General features: G+C 48.9%; 1 long non-coding RNA gene across 5 annotated transcripts; it reads right to left on the reverse strand.

The window, feature by feature from the left end:
- Window positions 1-5,017: 5,017 nt before the first annotated feature.
- Window positions 5,018-14,540, reverse strand: LOC308056040. Of its 5 annotated transcripts, none has more exons than XR_013924684.1 (5): window positions 13,683-14,540; window positions 13,123-13,301; window positions 12,633-12,746; window positions 8,690-8,744; window positions 5,018-6,124 (listed from the first exon to the last, which is right to left on the reverse strand). It is a non-coding gene; the product is annotated as an uncharacterized lncRNA (long non-coding RNA). The 5 variants fall into 5 exon arrangements; XR_013924685.1 differs by lacking the exon at window positions 13,683-14,540 and adding an exon at window positions 11,601-11,806 and having other exon boundaries at window positions 13,123-13,671; XR_013924687.1 differs by lacking the exons at window positions 5,018-6,124; window positions 13,683-14,540 and adding exons at window positions 6,131-7,616; window positions 11,601-11,806 and having other exon boundaries at window positions 13,123-13,671.
- Window positions 14,541-19,390: the final 4,850 nt, after the last annotated feature.

The following is a 19,390-nucleotide window of genomic DNA, read 5'->3' on the forward strand; positions in this document are numbered from 1 at the left end:
CCCTCCTCACCTCCTGGCTCCTCTGGTGGTCCACTAGGAAGTAGCTGTGTGTGTGTGTGTCCCCCCAAACCAGGATGGGGGGAACCAGGTGCCCGCCCCGCCCCCCCCCCCGCCCCCCAGCAGAACCCACGCCAGCTCAGCAAAGGTCACCAGCTCCATACTGGAGCCCCTCCCGCACCCTGGCATGGCACCCCAAACTCCTGGCTGGCACCCACCCCCGCACCCGCAGGACAAGGGGGTCCCTTGTCTTGACACCTCCCGCCCCCGCCCCCTGGGAATTCCGGGAATTTGGGACGCTCAGCACAGAATCCCGTGGGATGCAGCACGGTGCCAGGCTGAATTGGGTCCCCCAGGCCTGAGCCGCAGGGGACTGGGACGGGTCCTTCAAACTGCACCCCCCACCCTCCCCAGGTCTGCCCTTGCTCAGGGCAGTGGTGCCTGCCTGGGCCACCTGCAGGCAGCACAGAAGCATGGCTGCATGGGTGCAAGGGTGCACAGGTGCCAGGGTGCACAGAAGCATGGGTGTATGGGTGCACAGCTGCATGGGTGCCAGGGTGCACAGAAGCATAGGTGCATAGGTGCCCTGTTGCATGGCTGCATGGGTGCAAGAGTGCATAGGTGCACAGCTGCATGGGTGGCAGGGTGCACAGAAGCATAGGTGCATAGGTGCCCTGTTGCATGGGTGCAAGAGTGCATAGGTGCACAGCTGCATGGGTGCCAGGGTGCACAGAAGCATAGGTGCATAGGTGCCCTGTTGCATGGCTGCATGGGTGCAAGAGAGCATAGGTGCACAGCTGCATGGGTGCCAGGGTGCACAGAAGCATAGGTGCATAGGTGCCCTGTTGCATGGCTGCATGGGTGCAAGAGAGCATAGGTGCACAGCTGCATGGGTGCCAGGGTGCACAGAAGCATAGGTGCATAGGTGCCCTGTTGCATGGGTGCAAGAGTGCATAGGTGCACAGCTGCATGGGTGCCAGGGTGCACAGAAGCATAGGTGCATAGGTGCCCTGTTGCATGGCTGCATGGGTGCAAGAGAGCATAGGTGCACAGCTGCATGGGTGCCAGGGTGCACAGAAGCATAGGTGCATAGGTGCCCTGTTGCATGGCTGCATGGGTGCAAGAGTGCATAGGTGCACAGCTGCATGGGTGGCAGGGTGCACAGCAGCATGGCTGCACGAGTGCAAAGGTGCATGGTTGCAAGGTTGCATGGGTGTCTAGGTGCACAGGTGCAAGGGTGCGTATGTGCACTGTTGCATGACTACAGGGGTGCAAGAGTGCAAAGGTGCATGCTTGCATGGCTGCATGAGTGCCAGAGTGCACAGGTGCATGGGTGCCAGGCAGGTGGGGTGCATGGTTTGGGGGCCACCCTGAGGCCGGGGGTGTGTGTTATAGCACCCTTAGGATCTCCCTTAACACCCCTGGGACCCACATGGCATTCCAGAACCCCCAAAACATCCCTGGGGCCCTCCTCATAGGATGCTCCAAGCCCTCCTGGGATCCCCATAACAGCTTTAGTACCCCTGTAGCACCCCCAGGACACCCAGAACACCACCAGGCTCCCCAAAACACTCCCGGGGTGCCCCATGGGACCCCCAAAGCACCCCTGGGACCCCCAAAGCACCCCCAGACCCCTCCATGGGACTCCTAAAGCACCCTGGGACCCCCTAAGCACTCCCCAGGACCCCAAAGCACCCTTGGGACACCCATCACACCCCCCTGAACCCCACAGCACCCCCAAAGCACCTCTTAGGCACCCGTAGCACCCCTAGGACACCCAGAACACCCCTGGGACCCCAAAAGCACCCCTGGGACACACATCACACCCTCCTGAACCTCACAGCACCCCCAAAGCACCCCTAGGAGACCCAGAACACTTCCTGGACCTCCAAAGCACCCTGGGACCACCACAGCCCTCCCAGAAGAGCCTGGGTGCTTGGGTCCCCCCCCAGGCAGCTGAGCAATGTGTTGAGTCAGCAGTTCCTGCCCGCAGCACCCATGGGCGCGGGTGGACCATGAATGGAGCAATTGACGGTGAGGCGGCACAGGGGCCTTGGGGAATTCGGCAGCACCCCCTGCACCCACCCCAAGCCTTGGCAAGGTGCAGGCTGGCACCTTGAGCTCTCCCTGGCACCCAGGGGTGCTTCAGGGCCCCCTCAGCACCCAAGGGTGCTGCAGGGCCCCCCCCAGCACTCAGGCTGATTGGTTTTTATGATATTTACGATGAGTCTGGTTAATAATCTTTCTGACAGTTTTTCTGATTTATTATTGTCTAAAGAAACAACAGCAAGACTTCCTTTAATCCAGGCGGTGACCAGACAGCAAGATGAAAAATTAGTGATTCTAAGGCTCCTAACAGCGTATAATGAATGAAAACGTATTATCAGATAGATTTTAGAAATAAAGATGAAAGTCTTGAAATAATCTGCAAAACTTTCAAAGGGGGGGGGGGGGGAAGTGTTGCAGATTGTCTTAAAAGTTTTGCTGGATCTTTCTATGTTTCGTGTGTGTTTGAGAAACAGCTATAGGAACATCTTGAGTTTAAACAGTTAACCTCCAAGTTAGCATTACGTTAACGCTTGTTAAACAACAATGCGTGTATGAGTTGCTGTGCTGCTTGTTATCCGAGACTGTGTTACTTGAAGTCCCTACTCTATAGACCATAATAACCTTAGTCCTTACTCTCTAGACCATAACCAGAGCACCCGGGTTCTGTTCTATATAGGATGCTATAGGACAACATGGCAAGGCAGTCATCTAACCATCCAACGTGGCAACAAAACTCCTGGGTTAGGGTTAGGGTTAGGGTTAGGGTTAGGGTTAAGGTGTCCTGAAGTGACCTGCCTTCGTTAGAATACTAAAAACCACACCCAGGTGAAGACCCTTCCCTGGCACAAGCGTAGTAACACAAGAGGGTGAGACAGCGGATATTATCGTTATATGCAAATCACAAACCAATCATTGTAACTGGGAGTTGTACGACCTTGTGATTGCGGTGTATAAATGTAACGGCGATACCTGCAGAGGCGCGCTTGGCCGGTGGAGGTTCCACCCAGCACCCAGCGCTGCGGTAAAGCGGTGCCCGCGTTGGTGTTCAGGGGTTCGATTCCCAATTTCGGCGACTCTCCTGCGAAGAGGCAGGTTTCCCAGAGGAGAAGGGAGGTTCCCATTGGTGCCGAGAAGCTTTGCCTCGCCAAAACTGTTAAGTGTTGGAGAGCAAGGGACCACGGGTGTTGGCAGAGCCTCCCTCTCCCACTGTCAAGGAGCCAGGGGACGCGCGGCCTCTTGGGTTTTGCTGCTGGTGCAGGGAAGTGCGCGTTAAGAGCAGGTGCAGCAGGTGCTGCAACCCTGCCCGAGAGCTGCTGAGCTTCAGCTGCTGCCACGAGAGAGCAGGGCAGCGTGGCTCACCCAGGAGAGGTCTTTGGCGAAGCCATTGTGACGCGCGGAAAGCAGACTCCACAATCAGTAAGATTGTGAAGTAGGTATGTTTATTCAGCGCTGGGCAGCACGGGGGGTAGTCCCGCCAAAACCGTGCGCGCCTGACACGAAAACTTGCTCTGTTTTTATAAGACAACTCATTACATATTCATAATGTGTTGCAATACGCCTATACATATGCATTACCTATCCCCGCTTCGTATTAAAATTATTTCTGCGAGCCATTTCCATATTTTTTTCTCGACTGAGTTTGCGCAGTGTCCCCTGGTGGTGGTCGTCAGGGGTCCTGAGGATGAAGGCAGGCGAGTCTTCCTCGTGACCCCCACATCTGGCGCAGGCTCAGTAGCGTCCTGCTCTTCGTCCAAACCGCAGAACCAGCTTTGGCTTGTTCTTGCAAGGTTGCAATCTTTCTTTGGACTTACATGGTCACGAAGCCCTTTACTCCCGTACACCTTATCACAGTACCCAAGCAAACCGTGTAAGATTTGGCAAACAGCTTAAATTTTACAACTTTTACCCTAAACAGCTAAACAGACTATTACAATTGTTAAACTCTACCCTATCTCTTACCCCCCCCCCCCCCCCCTCAATTGTGCTTACTCTTCCCTTTCGGGGAGCAGCACACGCTGGCGCGGCTGTAGGCTGCGTTGAGTCTCACCAGCCGCGGCAGGGTGTAGGTGTCAGGACCTGGAAGGGGAACGGGAAGAGTCCTGCAGGGAGAGGACCTGAGGGGGAGAGAAGCATCTGCCCAGCCCGCCCTGAGGAGCAGGAGGCTGTCCTGCCCCTCCTCACAACACCTGTCTCCCCTGGCATGTGTTGCCAGCTCCAAGCCAGAGCTTGAAGCACACGCGGTTTGCAGATTTAACTACCGAACGACAGTCGATCGAAGGACACTGATTGAAGTCGGGCAGCTATGTCAAAGGCCTGAAGCTCAGCGGTGGCCCCACGACGGGCACGGGGCCACCGCTGTACCTGCCCCACTGGCTCCTCAGTGCTTTTCTGAGATTTAGAAGCAATCGGCTTTCTTACCATAGACGAGTGATTAGATGGCAATTGTTCAAGTGCAAGTTAAACTCTCGCTGCGTTATTTCAATTCATCTTCCCCCTCCCGATTATTCTTTCGAATTTAGTTACAAAGCTGTGTGCTCTGCTGAGGGACTGAAGCTGTTCAAGTCACTTTTTGCTCCTTATGTAATCTACAGATACTATATCACTTCCTCACATTGTAGTGGTACTCGTATGATCCTGACCCGATGGATTCATTAAATATCCTTGTTTCAAATGTTTGTTGGGTTTTTTTTCCCCAAATCCATTTCTTTCAGTATTCTAGCTTGGAGATTAATCAGACTTCTTACAGACACCTCAAACTGCTTCTCCTCCCAGTTGAAAAAACCACTTTTTATATTCCCTGGTTTGTAATCAAGTTCAAATGCATTATAAAATAGCTTTCTCTTCTGCATTTTCTGATCCTGTGGTTGTCACACTCACTGTGCAGTGTTGGACCAACTGCTTGGACCAAGTTCAGAGTCCATACCACAGCAAATCCAGAGCTGAGATTTAAGAGTGACGATTTTTGCCTCAATATTGCCTCCATAATATTTTATTTTTCCTCAGTATTTTCAAATGACTCCTAATATAATTTCACGTACCAAGCACTTTACTCACTTACGTAGATCATTAAAAAGAAAAAAAACCAACCCCACCATGATTATTGCACCTACATATTTTGCCACAATACAGGTATGTTTTTTAATTATAATTTCCAGTTCAGTACCAGGGTTAGTCTAAATAATTTAATTCTTCTTCTAAATGCTTTACCAAAACACACAGAGGATGGACTTTGTTTCAAAATACAAACAGAAGGGAAGTGAAAAACACAATCCGATTTAAAAATCAATTAAAACTCCAAGCACTTTTTCTTGCTGAGACATCAGCTTGCATTTCTCACAAGAGCAGCAATCTGGAGCAACTGCAAGGCTCCACGGCACAGTAAGAACGTCGCAAGTGCTAGGGCTCACCGCGTCGCCCAGAACAGCTGGAAGGAAGGTGTGTGGGATTCAGCACATTTTCACAGAGGTCTGGCATACAGCATCACCACACTCAGAGACATCTTTAAGAAAAGCTAAAAAAAAGCTAGATGGTCTTGCTAGAAAGAGTATTTGATGGCAAATTCAATCCATTCCAGGTCTCGTGACGATACAGTACATTATTCCTGGAGGCAAACAGAATGCAGTATCTCCAGCATCTCTTTTTTTCTTGGGGGGTTGGGGAGCAGGGTGCAGAACTAGATGAACACGGCCTGGCACGAAATGGGTTTTTACAGCAGGGTCTGCAAAGCCAGACAAGACAGCTAAGCTTTATAGCAGCAAGGTTCAGGCAGTTCCATTCTCAAATTAATGCCAAACAAAGAACGACGGCACAGTAACATAAGAGCGGTCAGGGCCATATGGTAACTCCAAACCTCTTCTCTTGCGTACTCAGAAGATCACTTGTGTTTCAAAAAACCTGTTTAGTTCTCCTAAAAGAGGGCTGTGTTTTGTTTTTGTTTTTTTTTTTTTTTTTGTTTTTTTTTTTTTTTTTTTTTTTTTTGGAGGGGGTGAGCTCATTATTTATGTTGTCTTCCTTGGTTCAGTTTTCTTCTGGATGGCACGTGCTGAGTGACAGATCAAGGAACCAATGAGTCCTGCCACTAAAAGGAGAAAAAAAACCACATATGGATCAAGACAGACATGCCTCGAAGAGAGAACAACTCTCAGAGAAAGAAAACACAAACCCTTCTGTTAGTGGAAAGGAGTTCCCGCTCCACCTCAACAGAAAACAGCTGCTGCTCACAAGAATAACAACCTCAGCTCATTAGGGCAGAGGTGATTATGCTTCTCCAGAAAAAGCTCTCTCTTACAGAAGTAAAAAAGAGACAGGCTGAGTCGCATGTGATTACTGATGAGTGTAATTAATTTGGAAAGGAAGCTGATGTTGAGAGCTTTATGCCATGTTATTGCACTGACCCAGCTTGCCAAGGGCATGTTTCCTATTTCTTGCTCGTTTCACAGCATCCTTAAGAATAAGCTACCCTACCCGATGCTGCCCTCGATGGACATGCTTTATCAAAGACTGCAATGTTTACCCACGAAGGACACAAAGCAAAACAAACCGATGCCTTTAGTTCTCTCTGCAGTATTTTCCCCAAATCTCTCCAGCACTGAAGGAGCCTGTTAATTCAGTGCTTGTTTGGGACCATAGAAAAGTTTAGAATGGGTCTACTGCACTGTGAAACCCAAACAACCCCGCATCCATCGGGGCAGCAACCCTGAACTCCTGCATGGAAGGAACACGGGGTGCCAGTGAGCAAAGGTATTTTCAGTGCCTTTGTGAAGATTCATGTTCTTTTTTCTTTTATGCAACACCTCAATCTAAGGAATAAGTAAGTGATTACTTGGCCCTACTTAAAGACACACATTTCAATGCTATATAAAGAGTAGCCACTAGAACGGGAACTGAGTCTTCTGTTTATTACTGTAGAATACAGAATGACTGGCCTTACTGTCTGGTCTTTGAGTGACGCTTCAGATGACTGCCTTTTGTGGTTGTCTTGCCCCAAAATTATCTCTACCTGTGGAATAAATTTGATCCTGTAACAGGATAACTGTTACACAACTGATTTCTTTAGAACAGAATAGAATCGTTTAGGTTGGAAAAGACCTTTAAGTCCGGTCATTAACCTAACGCTGCCAAGTCCACCACTAAACCATGTCCCTAAGTGCCACATGTACACAACTTTTAAATGCCTCCAGGGATGGCAACTCAGCCACTTCCCTGGGCAGCCTGTTTCGGTGCTTGCTAATCCTTTCAGTGAACACGTTTTTCCTAATATCCAATCTAAACCTCCCGTTGCGCAACTTGAAGAATCCTTTCATCCTATCACTTGTTACTTGGGAGAAGAGACAGACCCCCACCTCGCTACCACCTCCTTTCAGGGAGCTGTAGAGAGCAATAAGGTCTCCCCTGAGTCTCCTTTTCTTCAGGCTGAACACCCCCAGTTCCCTCAGCTGCTCCTCATCAGACTTGTTCTTTAGATCCTTCACCAGCTTCATTGCTCTTCTTCAGACAGGCTCCAGCACCTCCACGTCCTTACAGTGAGGGGACCCAAAACTGCACACAGGATCCAAGGGGTGGTCTCTCCACTGCAGAAGTACAGGGGGGACAATCACTTCCCTAGTCCTGCTGGCTACACTATTTCTGATACAAGCCAGGATGCTGTATCAGCCACCATTTCATCTTTTCTCTGGAATATAGACTCAGAACACGGCATTACGGCAGCATGAACCGGCTGTCAAAGGTAGTCAGTGCTACAGGGCACTTGCATTTGTCACGAAAGTAAGTTTCAAAAGCCTCTCCTTGAGTCAGCCATGGAAATAAAGATGACCAAATTTGTTACAGACAGAAATTCTGTTCCATAGTATCAGGTTAATTGAGCACTGTGACACCTCAGGTGCCGGGAGAACCTTGCAGATAAAGGTATTACACAATACATACAGAAGCTGACTTCTCGGGTCCAGTAAGATCTGCTGACCAGGTCTCCAGGCTGGCCCTTCTATAACTGTGTTTCAGAGCACCCTGGGTTACTACCTGGAGCGCAAGGCTGGACCAAGGCTGGGCTCCATCACACACATGGAGCTGAGCAGACGCTGATCAGCTGTTCAGAAGCCAACACTGAGAGCGAAGTCCAGACACTCAAACAGTTCTGCAGGAACAGCCTCTCCTTACGGGACCCCATGTAGCTGTGAGGGCTACTTTTAGATCCTGCAGAGCACTCACTGGAGCTCCCGTGTCTGGGAATGCATTCAGAGACCTCTTGAGATGGCTATGCTCGTGGCAACCTGGGTTCACGGAATCTACTGGCTTTAGCTCCACATGAAAGCAACTGTTTGCTTACAGACCCAAGCTGGCCAAGAAAACAGCACAGGTACATTCATATGGTATGTGAAAGACTGCATTATTTGAAAACAAAATGTCCTTTAGAGCATCAAAGTAAAATATTATGATAGGTCTTAAGTCATCCACAGCATCTTGAAAGCATGCAGTACTAATTATGCTGATGCCACTCCCATGGCTCTACGGAACATGCTATATTCCCTCCAAGTCTGAAATTATCTCTCCCCATCAAACAGGGATTTATTATCAGCCATGCAGATTTTAGGAAAAGATGGCAAATGTTCACAATTTAGAAAGAAAAAAGGATTGAAAGATGCAGTACCTGAAATATGCCTCCAACGATGGTACAAACTCCTGTGACAAAGCGTGTACAGGACCTAGAATGAGGAAAACAATTTGAACAACCAGCATGAGCTCCGATACCAAAATGTCAGATAAATAAGAATTAGCTAATAAAAACTAATTCATAATTATCATGATGTTCATCATAGCAGGTAAGTATGCATTATATAATTATTAAGAGCTAATGATTAACGGATTTAACAACTAAATAACCCCTACTGGCTACAGAATAAGGTTTGTCACTGATACTTTTACTGAGCAGCATTAGAGCAGTGTGCTCTAAGGAGCTCAATGGCAACGCTAGGAGGCAAGTACTGAATTTATAAACCTAAAGATGGGCTTTTAATCACCAAGATTTTATCCATTCCTACGCAGGCAGAATGTACAGCAAGCTGCTGTAACACAAAACCTAAACCCCTAAGCACATGTTAATACATTTTAAGGTATAGACATTGGCTGTCCATTCATAAGGTCCCTCATTATGATCCTAAAATACTGGACAGCTGCAACCCCCTCCGTTCCCCTGCAATTACAAGCCTGTGGTTAATGGAGGATCCGGAAAGAAGAAAGAGGTTCCATACTGACTATGACATGCAGAAAAGCTATAGTAAATGCAGAGTAAGTAACCAGTTTGGATCAGTGTGGGTGCTGCTGTAGGTGCTGGTGAGATGCCAGATAAATCATCTTCCCATTAAAAAAAAAAAAAAAACCTGTGAGGAAATTAGTCTGAACTGAGAACCATTATATCAGACTTCTGCTCAAGTACCCCAATTCCCTTCATCTTGATACTAGGATAAAAAGTTTCAGGTAATATCAGAAAAACCCCAATCCTTTCCAGATGTGCACGCTGAGAGTAAGGGCTTCTGGGAGCGCCTCTTCCTCTCCACTGACTGGGCAGGGGCTTGGATGGCTTTCAGGCATCTGCACCATTGTGCCCAAGTGAGGATGGAGCTTTAAGCTATGCAAAATGACAAAAATCAAGGGAGGGTGAATGAAATGGACTGAATTTACGTAAAGGCTCATACCAAGTGCCAAGACAGTGTATCTCGAGGAAATGCCTTGGCTGATCAAGCAGCAAAAGGGGCTGCACGGCAAGTGATTTGAGCAACGACTCCGATTCTGACTGAACAGGATAAGGCTGAACTCTCTACGAAGATCTACCCAAAGAAGAAACACAAACCTGGGAGAAACCGGGAGCACAAGAACGTGAGGGACTGTGGCTGTTAGGAAGTAAACCGCTACTTCCAAAGAGGTGTTCCTGAGCCGTCACTCACTGGCAGCACAACATGGAGGGCCAGAAAGTATTGCTCTCAAAATCCAATGACTGTGGGCAACACCTGGAATTTACGCAGCAGCCAAAAGAATTTGCGAGAGCTGTCAACTATGTAAGAATCTGCCTGTTTAAAAACGAAGACACTGCTGGGAAAGCCACCTCCAGCGACGAAGTATCCTTTTCAAAACCTTCAGACCGATTATGCCGAAATGCCTAAAGTAACGGGGTTCACATACCTACGTGTTGTTGATCAGTTGTCAGGGTGGGCAGAAGCTTTCCCTGCTCAGAAAAATGACTCAAAAGCAGGAAATCATTCCTAGACAGGGAGTTCCAGAGCTATCCAATTCTGACAGGGGACCTCATTTTTCTGCAGCTATATTAGAACAGATCTATCATTCATTAGGAATTCGATCACAATTACACACTCCCTATCATCCAGAATCCTCAGGACAGGTAGAGAGGATGAATAGAACACTCAAAGAGAAATTAGTCACAGTTTGTAAACAGACTGGGTTAAAATGACTGAAGCTTTAAATTTGGGTTTATGGGATATAAGAAACACTCCCAGGCAGCCAATTGGAGTTTCTCCGGCAGAACTTCTTTTTGGAAGGATTATAGCAGTACCAGGAACTTATGTCCCAGCAAAGACAAGTTTGTTGGATGGAGGTGAACAGGTAACCCAATATTTATTGTATTTGCAGAATTCTTTCTCAGATTTGAGAAACCATGCATATTGGTACCAAGGAATTAATATCTTGGTTCCCTGACCTATCAAGGTGGTTAAAGAAACTGACCTTTACAATACCTGTTGTGATTTCTATAGTTGTGTCTGTGATTGCACTAACGCGATGTTCTGTAACTTGTGTGACTGGCTTAGTAGCAACATTGCAAGTAAGAACTTGGAAATATGTTAGCTATTAAACTATTGCAGGTACACAATAATAAAACAAAAGGAGGAAATTGTTAAAAGAAAACGTATTTTGAATTAGGAAATTTAAAGTGCTGAAGCAGCTAAGTGGCAGAACCAGGCCTCATCCCTAGCATAGCCCTAATCCAAGGCTGGTTTAAAACCCAGTCCAGTTAATCAGCGGGAGAACAGAGCAGCAACGGGTGATCAGTGTGTGCGAACAGGTGCTCTCAGAAACACAGGTGTTTTTAAAAAAATTGGTATATTTGAATAGGAATTGCTTGTTCAAAGACTAAGCGCGCTTGAAGGAGCGTGTGAGTTAAAGCTGGCAGAGATCACGATCTGAGGAGGAGCTTGGAACAGAGGCAGAGACCGAAACCGAACAGATGTATCAACTGGGACGGTCAGGTGATGGATTCACAGAACTGACAGGACCAAAGGAAACTTCTAAAAACTTTGGATGTTGACTAATGATCTGATTAAGTGTAAGCTGTGCGTATCCCTTTGCTCTCTGCCATCACTGGGGTGGTGGCCCAGCCCTGAGTCGCAAATAAAGCAATCCCAGCGGTACCCACGTCTGTGTAAATTTTTCCTTTACCAGTCAGTACTGCTATAGTTGCCATTTAAATAACTGACTGAACATCAAGCGTTACTAACAGAAACTGATAATCATAGCATTTCATGAAGATGGGTGGCCACTTCCAATCTAACCTGCCATGCTGGTGATGGAAATCAAACTAGCCACGTCCTTTTTCCAGACAGCAGAAGAAATTGCTCGTTACATGCAATGCAACTTGATCATTTTCCAAATGGCTCTTCTGGATTAGACTGTTTGCTCCCTGAAAGTTTCCCTTCCTCTCCGTTGATAATGTAAGGAGCGAGAGCAACTGGTTCAGACCGAGTAATCCCAGTGGAGGCTGGCAACACAAGTAAGGCAGGAGGTCTACATGTGGTAACAGAGAATTAGATACAGAAAAGTGGGGTTTGACCCCAGACATTACATCCTTAACGCCACAGCCTCTGAATACAGAAAGGCTGCTAAGTGACACAACAGGAAGAACGCTGTCACCTCACTTCTGTGACAACAGGAGAAGCTCTTGTATCTACCCACTGTTCAGCTCTTGGCTTAGTTTAGCCTTTCAGCTTTAAGAACAGAAAGCCATAACATGTCAAAAAATGCAGAGGAGAGGTTTATGTAGCCAAGGACCACTTACTCCAACTTGTAACTGACAAACCAACTGACATCTATTAATCAGGTAAGCATTAACACACACAAAGCAAACGTAGCAAGACGCAAGTAAGAGCTTAAGGGTCAAGTCAGCGGAGCCTTCCCTGGAGAGAGGCTCTTTAACCAGCTCGTCCCGTTTGTCAGCCTCCTAGGATTTAAAGATGCAACCAAAGTCAGGTTTTGCCAGAGCAGCTGCTTGATTTCTAGTAGGAAAAGCCTGTTCACTCAGCAGCTTTGCTCCTGAAACGCATCAATGAGTCCTTGTCCCAGTTTCAGAGGGACAAGGCAAAGACTTGCCTCGCAAAAGTACGGAGTATAATATATACACACACACAGAGGAGCTTGTCTGATCTGCCAGTGTAATAGACTTGTGTCCTATAAACTTTTCAAGAGTTTGTGGTGTTTAAAACGCTGTGAATTCAGCCATCCCTTGTTCCCATGAATCTCATAGCAGGCATACGGTGATGGAAAGGCTGTGAGAGCATCCATCCAAGAATGACAGAATAGCATCTTACCGTGTCTGTTGGCTTCTGGAGTCACACGATTGGCAGCTTTATCCCAGCATTGTTTAAACAGATAGTGCTCTACGTCCAGCTGCTGCTCTCCTGTTATGGCACCGATGCTCAAATCTGAAAGCAGTGAGCAAGGAAAGCGGTCAATGAACACACAAGTGTTATGGCCTGTAGCAAGCTGAGGAAGTAAAAAGACAGAAACTTCCAGCCAGCAGGGTAAGAACGTGCCAAACCAGGAGAGCATGTACGGCTAGGGCCAAGTGACCGACAGGGAATAAAACGCACAGTGCAGCACCCTAAACGGCCCTCCCAGGTACGGGGTTTGGTTTGGTGTTCAAGAAGGACCGTTTCCAACTTCCAAGAAAGCATTACCCCGAAAGGTAGACGCGCTTAAGACAAAAATCCTAAAGCAAACCCCTCAAAGCCCAGAACCATTTTCAGGAACACAGGAGTTATACATAAAGTTGGTTGAAAGCTGCCTCCTACTTCTTACCCCCTTCAACATCAGCACATTTCCTTGTGATCCCTTTTCACAAAACGATGGAGGCCTGTGGTATCAGCTCGGTACCGAAGCACCACGACGCGCTTGCTGGCTACATGCTCTCTTAGAAGGCTGACAGCTTCTCCGCACACAACAGCCGAGGCTTCCAGCCTCTCTGGCCTTCCCACCCCCTGTGAAACGTGAGGAAGGCAAAGACCGGTAACATCTCGGGGGGTCAGGAGGAAGTCAGGATGCGCTACATTCAGAGCCCAACGCATTACCCAGAGGAATTACCACAGCAGAACAAGAGGCAGGAATGATCAGTAGACAGGCAGATAACACGCACGGCAGCGATACCCAGCCAGACCTGCAGGACTTCCAGACACTTCATCCCGCAACTTTGTTTTGAATTTAGTTAAAAGGTAATGAGATTCTTAACGCTCATTCTGCTTTTACAACTGCTGGAGAAAGGCTAAGATGTGGCGTTGGCGTTATAGTCCAATATCCCTCCGCAGTCAGCAGTCCGATTCACAAGCACAAGGCTCATGTGGAAAAGTAGCATCTAGACCGACCTTCAGTTTAGCTCCTTTTGATTTGTCAACGTACAATTCCGGACGAACCTAGGTACAAAGAAAAAACAAAAGAGCCCCGTTTCACTGGGAAGCAAATCCAAAGGCCTCTTCCCCTCGGCGGCTCCGGCCCAGGGGCTGACTGTCACGACACAGGATCAGCGAGACCCCTGAGCTGCTGCCTCCCGACCCTCCCCGGCAGTTAATCGCTTGCCCTTTGCAATACTTTTTAGAGAAACCAGCAGTCGGGGGCGAGGGGTGGGGATCCCACCGCCGCCGGCTTTTCCTCCCCTTGCCCCTCGCAGGGGCTGAAGAGGCTCCCGAGCCGCCCCCCGCGACAGCGTTACCGCGGGCCCCGATGCAGCCCCTGCCCCAGCCGGCTGCCGCGGCTCAGGCCGGCGGCTGGGGGAAAGACAAAGCCCCGCGCAGAGCTGCGGCGGCTGCCCGGGCACCCGGAGGCGGCGGGGGGGCGGCAGGGCGCCGCGGGCCGACCCCCCTCCCGGGCCCCGCCGCCACAAGGGAGCACCGGGGCCGCCCCGCCGCCGCTCCTCGCCTCCTCGCTGAGGTAGCGGCGCAGCTCCGAGAAAAAAAAGGCAGCATCGCGAGCAGCCCGCTGACCACCGTCACTGGCGGGGAGACGAGAACCGCCGGCAGCCCCGCCGGGCCCGGGCCGGGCCGCCCGCCTCAGCCCGCCCGCCGCCGGCACCGGGCGCTCCCGAGCGCCGGCCCGCCACGTCCTCCCCAGCCGGCCGCTGCCCCACGGCCGCGCCCGGGCTCGCCCACCGGCCCCCGGCCGCCCGCAGCCCGCCCGCTCCCCCAGCGCACCGCCGCACGGCCCGGCCCGAAAGGCTCCCGGGCTCCCGGCGCTGACCCCGCCTCCCGGGGCCGCGTGCGCAGCCGGAAGCCCCGCCCCGAGGCGCCACGCCCGTTCTGCGCATGCGCCGCCTTTAGTTGGGATGGGGCGCGGGCCCTTCGTTTGGCTGGAGAGCTGCTGCCATCTAGCGGAAAGAAATGGGTACTGCAGCCACTCTAACATAGACTGCACAGTTTATTATAGGGATGGCATCTAAAATAACGAATGCTGAGAAAGAAAAACAGCTGGGCAGGTTTTTCTGAATTATGGTGACTGAATTGGATGAAAGGAGGAAGCAAAAATGCCATTTAGCAGACCCTCGGTATCACCAAGTACTCTTACAGAATGAGGCCTTCCTACTTGGCTAGCACTAGCCAGTATAAATACTGGTAACAATTGGTTGCTGTTTCTGTCCCCTAAAGTCTGCTCTGAGGACTAAGTGATACGTTCCTCCTCTGTGAATATCATTAAAGGTATCCGGCTTCGCTTTCCTTTGGTTGTTTCTGTGTTTTTTAAAAATCGTATTTGCGTAGGTGAAAAGGGAAAGATATGATGCTTACTTTTTAGATTAATTGCCGTGGCTGAAGTTGAAGAGTCCAGAAAAATGTAAGCTGGCTGAAGAAATGGGTTGACCTCAAAGCTGCGTCTATCTCCAAACAAGAGAAATCCTGTTTCTCCTGATGAGCCAGGATCATTGTTAAATAGCCATCACATTACCACATCACCAACATATAATGCCTAATGTTATGTGTTTGTATATGTAACAAAATCATACGTGCATTTATTTCTCGTTTGAGAATGCTGCCTATGGAGGGGTTCTCTGCGCTGTAGTTCAGAGACCTGTAACTTGGGCTGAATTTAGACCTGAATACGTCACCTAGAAACAAATCCAGTTTTGATGCAAAAGCAAAGGGGACAGATGTTCTACTTCTTTTAGAAGTTGTTTCAGTGGCTAACTGCCTTCACTTAGATCTCAGTTTCACTTTTTTTTAAAATGTGAATGGTTTTAGTGTTCAGCAATAGGTTCTTCACATATGTCTTCTGCATAAATGTCAGTTCCTGTTAAAATCAATTTATAAAATACTACACCAACTAACTTAAGATGATCTCTTACCTTACAGGCAAACTTGAAGGACACCAATTTGAAACTCTTGCACTGTACAACCTGTTTTCCCAAGCTCAACTTTTATGCTCCTTCTCTGTGTTACATACCGTTTTCCAAGAACTTAAGATTCTGAGAACTGAACTAAGCATAATATTCCAGCATCTGTCTCATTAATGACATGAAATAATGTCTCAATTCCTGTTCGTTACTATACCATACATAGATTCAAGGATGAAGTGACTCCCTTGCGTTATGACATCACACCAACCTCTCCACCATTACACCTAAAGCCTCCTCAGCCATCACTTACCACAGATACAGTTCCCACATACGAGACAATGGGCTCCACTTCATCATCCTGATCGGGTTTTGGAGTACTGCAGTAACGCACGTTTTGATTGAATGGGCTTTACCTGACTGCTCGACTCTCACTAACATTTATTAATGTCAAACATATCACAACTTGCAGGTTTGTATCTGTTGCATTCGCTTCCATATAATCAGGAGAACTACCTGATGTAGATGCTGGGGGGGGGGGGGGGGGGGGGGGGGGGGGCAGCTCAGGAGCCTCTTCAGCCCCTGCGGGCGGGCAAGGGGAGGAAAAGCAAGCCGGTGGTGGAATCCCCACTCCACGCCCCCGACTGCTGATTTCTCTAAGAAGTATTGCAAAGGGCAAGCGTTTAACTGCCGGGGAGGGTAGTTAATCCCAGGTGTATCTTTCACGAGCTATCATTTGTAAAAGGAGTTCTCAGTGCTGGGGAGAGCAGCCAGGAAAGAAAAAGTTTCCAAAGAGGGTTGGAAATTTCTGTCTTCTAGTCCTAGGGAAATGAAACTGAAGCCATCTTCTGGTGTGCAGCCCAGCAAGTTATTGTGAGCCTGTCTGGGAGAAATTAGCACCTAATTAAAACGGTGGGAGTGGCAGCCAGGGAGGAGGGTTGCAAGGAGGCATCTGCCTTGAGGCTGTGCTAAAGAGAAACTGTAGGTACCTGTTTCTCAGCAGTTCAGCTGAGGGCTGCCTCTAGGAAGAAGGTCCTGGTGCCAGGGTATAATTTCCATGCCCTGTTCTTTTTTTCTTTGGTGACAGAGGGTGCCGAGGGCTGAAGGTACCGGCTGGATGCTCAGTGCCCTTCCATTTCCCTCTGCAAGGGTTTTGGGTGGGTGAGAGAGGCAGCAGCTGTGACCTGGCTGCAGATGTGCTGGGCACATCAGCCCGCAGCAAATGTGGAGTCTGACACCTTCTGCCTCCTATGGGACAAGACCCTGCTGGTAAGCAGTTGCTGGAGAAAAGCTGGTGCATGATCAGCTTCTACCTTAATTGTCCTGTGCAATGTCATCTGCATCTGGGTTCTATCCGCAGAGCTGAGATGCTGTTTTCGCTGCCTTTCAGGGCTGCTACAGGTGCGTGTTTTCAAGATCTGTTGGTCTAGCCAGCATGCTGTAAGGGTGCGGGTAACAAGGTTTGTCAGTAATGCTTCTTGTTCCTATCCTTCACCAGACTAACTTGGTATCATTTTCTACTAAGAAAGTTTATTCTGTGTGCTGCTCAAAATACTGGGCTGCTCAGGCATTAGAGGAGAGAGTCAGAGCGGCGGTGGGGGGCCCCGCTAGGCGGGCATTGAGCCCGTCAGGGGGGTTTGGTGGCCGTCCTGCTGGGTCAGGGTGGTGGTGGGTAGCCCCACTCGGGCGGCTTCGATCCCGTCGGGGGGGTTTGGTGGCTGCCCTGCCGGGTGAAGGCAATGGTGGGGGCCCCGCTGGCCGGCATCGAGCACGTTGGGGCTGTTCGGTGGCTGAACTGCCGGGTGAATGCGACGGTGGGGGTCCCGCTAGAGCGGCATCGAGTCTGTCGGGGGGGTTTGGTAGCTGCCCTGCCAGGTCAGGGTGATGGTGGGGGGCCCCACTAGGCAGGCATTGAGCCTGTTGAGGCGTTCGGTGGCTGCCCTGCCGGGTGAAGGGCAGGGGTGGGGGCCCCCGCTCGGGCAGCCTACAAGGGTAGCTTTAGGGTTAGGGTTAAAGTATAGGTTAGGTTACGGTTAGGGTTAGGGACATGGTCAGGATAAGGGTTTGGTACATGCAATCTACAGTTCTACCAGAGAAGGTGCCAGCAAGGAGTTCTGTTGGTAGTTCTTACACTGCCCCGGTAGCCAGATGAAAGGCACCACAAAAGTGGTTCTACCTGCTTTCTGGGCTGAGATGGGGAATCGCTGACTTTTGGAGTCGGCTGGTGACAAAATGTTCCAAACACACCCCATGCACAACTCTGCTGTGAATGAAGAGACGGGACGCAGCTTGATGCAAGCAAATGTCAATTTATTGTACAGAAGCACGAGTTTTTATACACTTTCAGAAGCTGCGCGTTTTAAACAGATTGGTTCTTGAAGCTAAGCCTTGCATACTAGGCAATCCCCGATTGGTGGTTAGTTAGCTGCCATCAATTAACAGCGAGGTGTTACCTTTCCTTGGTGCCATCCTTGGTGCCATCCGTCCCCCACTCCCCTGTGCTCTGCAAACATGCCTCATCATGTTAATTGTTCTCTAGACAAGCTCGAGCACATTCCCCTCAGCTAACTGATTGCCACGCATGGTCCTCGTTTCCAGCCCGCTCCTGCATCTCCCCCTTACTGTTGCACAAAAAGAACCTTTGAAACCGAACGAGTAAAAACAAGGTATAAGTAATAGAACAAATAAAAAAGCAACTAAGACATCTTATCAGTGTCAAAATAACCCACTGTCTCTGATCCGTAAAATTTTACAATTTCCCCTTTTTGTTTTTGAACAGCTAGTACCAGGCTTGCCATGTTCTGCAGGGCCCTTGCAAACATGACAGCAACCAAGGCAATAGCAAACAAACAATACTGCCAATTGAGTGAATGGATGCCAAAAAGGCTGACATTTTCAAAGATTTTCATAACATGTTAATGCAATGGGGCACCTAAAATCCACGCAGCACATACCATCAAAATCCTCACAGCCATGTCCTTGAACCAACAACAAAAAGCAGTGGCAATTTTGACTCACATTCTTAACTGCCTACCAAACAAGGTGATTTAACTCTTTAATGCTTTCCCTGCTGTTACTCTGGATAAGAGAAGGACCGCTGCGACACGTTCCCATCATAGCCTCCTACTACATTAGCATCTACAGAAAGACAATGATCGACATTCAAAGTGTAAACAGTATCATCTTCTTTTGGATTAACATTATACATAGGTGGAAGGGCACACCAAACAAGAACTGGTTCTGTCAAAAAGTTCGAAACATAGCATGCCTTCTCTGAACATACCTCTGGGGTCATTCCCTTCATTCCCTCTTTTTTTATGCAAAGAGAGACACTTTTACCATAACAGAGAAGCCCCTATTTACATCTCTGAGCCCGCACACAAACCACAGCTGTATGCTCCACCAGGCTCAGGGCAGGAATCATTCATGCCGTTACACAGCTATATATCTCTACAAGCGTGCAGACACCTATTAAACACTAGATAACCATGTTTATCTTTCCTATTCTCCTTCACAATACCTAGCTGTTCTCTCATCTCTTGTTAGGTCAAATATTCTCCAGTTTCCTCTCCTATCTCTCTCTTCAGACATTCTCTATCCTCTTTTTTGCTTGTTAATTGCGACGAGGCAAAGGGGGTGTGTAGCTGGGTGACCACGACCTGCTTTATGTTACAATCAACTAAACACTGAATACAGGAAAAAAAAGGCATGGGAGACATAAGGCAAACATCAATAAGGTGGTTAAAGATAATTATA

The sequence above is a fragment of the Falco punctatus genome (genome assembly GCF_963210335.1).
Source record: "Falco punctatus genome assembly, chromosome: 22".
NCBI lineage: Eukaryota > Metazoa > Chordata > Aves > Falconiformes > Falconidae > Falco > Falco punctatus.